This window comes from Callospermophilus lateralis, chromosome 7 (assembly GCF_048772815.1).
Source record: "Callospermophilus lateralis isolate mCalLat2 chromosome 7, mCalLat2.hap1, whole genome shotgun sequence".
NCBI classification, from domain to species: Eukaryota; Metazoa; Chordata; class Mammalia; order Rodentia; family Sciuridae; genus Callospermophilus; species Callospermophilus lateralis.
Window position 1 is genome coordinate 133,575,739 of NC_135311.1, and position 3,251 is coordinate 133,578,989.

The 3,251-nt window shown below is 49.8% G+C and overlaps 1 protein-coding gene across 1 annotated transcript in view; it reads right to left on the minus strand.

The window, feature by feature from the left end:
• Positions 1-2,873, minus strand: part of Dnajc16 (DnaJ heat shock protein family (Hsp40) member C16) — a 44,160-nt gene extending 41,287 nt beyond the window's left edge. The window contains exon 1 of the mRNA XM_076861237.2: positions 2,825-2,873. The gene's annotated coding sequence lies outside the window, so the exon portion shown is untranslated. The remainder of the gene's footprint in view (positions 1-2,824) is intronic.
• Positions 2,874-3,251: the final 378 nt, after the last annotated feature.

Genomic DNA, 3,251 nt, shown 5'->3' on the forward strand with positions numbered 1-3,251 from the left:
TAGATTATTAATCAAGAAAATGACAACCTTTAGTGCTGGGCACTGCAATAGACATAATCAATTCAAAACAAACAATTCTAAGTTAACTCTAAGCACTGCAAACACACTTAATCATGACAGACTCGTGCCAGACATTCCCTCTGCACGCTCAGCTTAAGTGCCAAGTCTAGAGTCTCAAGCCTTAGGGTTTAAGTCCAGCAGATGCACACTCACTCAGGCTGCAGTGATCAGGTCAGGAACTCATGGAGGCTTCTCCTGGGGTGGAGTTGATGAGGAGAGAGTCCTAAAGAGAAGTCACCATTCTCACCAGGGTCTTCACTCTTGGTTTTGTCAGGGGTGTAGAGAGTGACTTGTCTTTATCAGGCTATGCCTGATTCATATTGGAGGGCTCTGGAGGCTGTGCCTGGTGGACCTGCAGGTTTATTTTAAACTGGAGTTACTTAGGCTAAGGCCATTGTTAGGTTAAGGCTTCATTTGGTGGTGACAGGAGGGTAGTTTCTGGGGTTCATTGTATTGGGGTTGGCTGATACCTTAGGGTGGGACAGGAGTGTGAATAGGGAATTTCCTGGGGCTTATGGTATTGGGGTCTGGTGCCAATCAGGTTCTTTTTGTGTTACTTCCCTCTGGCTGAGGCCTGGACTTTTAAATGACAAAAGTTTCAATTTTACCCCAGAGAAGCCGGACAGGTGGGGGAACAGTTGCAAATAGTGGAAATGTCCTTGGACTTATTATTGTGAATATCCTTCAGTCTCTCCAGCCAAAATTCTGACCCCAAGCCAAAGCTAAGCTGTTTATCTGACCTGAGAATTCAGGAGAGAGATAATATCCAATCCCCAAACAGGCCAGTTTTAGCCAACATGATAAGTCTCCCTTTTGTGTGTGTGTGTGTGTGTGTGTTGCTGGGGATAGAACCCCGGGTCTTGTGCATGCAAGGAAAGTACTCTACCAACTGAGCTATATCTTCAACCCCAAGTCTCCCCTGTTTTAACCTGTGTAAGGAGAGTTGATGAACTCAGCCTAATTCCATCTTAAGATTGGGAGCCATCTTGTCACAAAGTCATGAAAAGATAATTTCTATTTTATTATAAATTACTGAGATTTCTAAACATGTTTGTAATTCCTGGCCATGCTCTGAACACACCCATTCCTGGCTCCCTTTAATCAGATAACAACCATCTCTAAAACCTTAGTGGTGCCTCATAAATCCTGGCTCCCCTTGATCAGATAACAACTCTCTCTGAAATCTCAGCGGCACCTCATAAATTCTGATGTTGGGGTCTGAATTTACTCCCTACCTTGAAATATCATGCCATGTAGATCATTAAGCTGTTATCTGCCCTTATAATATGTTTGCCAGAACCCTTTTGGCTGTAAGTTCCCAAGACAACCGCCTTTGGTCACTTTTTACGCTATATAAAAACCTTTTCTTTCCTGAGAGCTGGGCTGATCTCTAGCCTGATCTCTAGCCTGGCTTTGGAAGACACAGCCGCTGGCCAGCTTTTGTGTACACAATACAAGCTTGCTTTAATTTGATTTAAAATTGGAGTCAGTGGTCTTGTCTTTGCGTCCTGATTCAACAGAGTAACTTTGAAACAACTAATCTGTTTTCAGTTTCCTCTTTCTGCTTTCCTTAACTTTGATTTGTCTAGAAAATCAATCTCCCCTGCTCAATTTATCAGAATGTTCATTCCATTTTATGGGATGAAGTGTTTCCTGATTTTAGAATCATGAAGCAAATTGAGATCTTACAGTATTTTTGTGTTTTGACATATTCCAAAGTGGATTCTTGGTTAAGAGTGTAGAGTCAGCTGGCCACAGAGGCACATGCCTGTAATCCCAGCAGCTCAGCTCTGCAGGCTAAGGCAGGAGAATCTTGAGTTCAAAGTCAGCCTCAGCAAGGTGAGGTGCTAAGTAACTCAGTGAGACCCTGTCTCTAAATGAAATACAAAATGGGGCTGGGGATGTGGCTCAGTGGTCGAGTGCCCCTGAGTTCAAGCCCCAGTACCCCTCTCCAAAAATGTGTAGAGTGCCATCAGTGCCTCTGAGATGCTGCGTGACCAGATGAGCGTGTAGTGGTGCACGCCTGCAGTTCCAGAGACTCAGGAGGCTGTGGGGGAGCTCAAGTTTGAGGCCAGCCTGAGCAATTCAACAACCCCATCTTAAAATAGAAAGGGCTGGGGATGTAGCTCAGTGGTAGACCTGCGTTCAATCCCCATACCGTAGGGGTGAAAGTGTATGGAGAGTCAGGTTAGGGTTTGAGTTCTGCATGTCTCTGCATGTCTCTGCCTGTCTTTGACTTCCCTTCCCTGAACCCCAGTGTCTACATCTGTATATCAGGCAAAGATTTTTTTCTCTGGCAGGACTTAGTCAGGGATAAGTGATATAAAGTTTGTAGAGTAGTACAAAGATGGCGTTTAGTAGACGCTCAACAGAACAACTAGTTTTGAAAAGTAGGAAGAAATGAGCACAAGAAAACTATTAGCGTTCAGAAGACTAGATTTCTGCAGTGTTTTTTCTTGGTGGGATGTGCTGCGGTGGGAGGGAGGGAAGGGGGGCTTGGAGACTGTATAAGGTAGGCTTGGTCGGATGAGACACACGCCTTTGGAAGGTAAGCGCCAGATCCGAGTCTCCGGGAGGAATGGGAGCGGAGGCAGGCGGCTAGAGGGGAGCCTCACGCTGGAGGGGGCCGAACGCGTCAGGACAGACAGGGCACTAGGCCGGGCTTTCCCTTTTGCTAGTCGTGTGAGTGCCCCGAGTCTCCATAAAAGAGGGTCATCGTGCCGAAGGCAGGGAGAGGGGAAGGTGTAAAATCGCTTACAGTTACCTGCACGCGGCGGCGCGGGCCGCAGGAGGGCCCCCGAAGGGAAGCCCCGACTCAGGGGCGGAGCAGTGGCGTCGGGGTTGACCCGAGGGCGGGGTAAGTAGGCGGCATTGGTGTGGGGGCGGTTCCAGGGGCGGGACAGTGACGTAACCGCACGCAGGGGGCGGGGTTAAGGCTCAAGGGCGGAGAATGACATGGGGGCAGGCCCTGGGCGGGGCGAGGGCGGAGCAGCATCGTGGGGCGGGGTTATGGGGCGGGGCGATATGCTGGGGGCGGAGCCAAGTGGGCCCGGAAGTAGCTGTGGCTCGGCCTATTGACGGGCTCCCGGGAAGCGGTGCGGTGCGGGGGCGGGGCCTGCGGAGGGCGCGGGGCGATGAAGGGGCGGGGCCTGCGGGGCGCGGGGCGCGGGGCGCGGCCCTGGTGCCCGGAA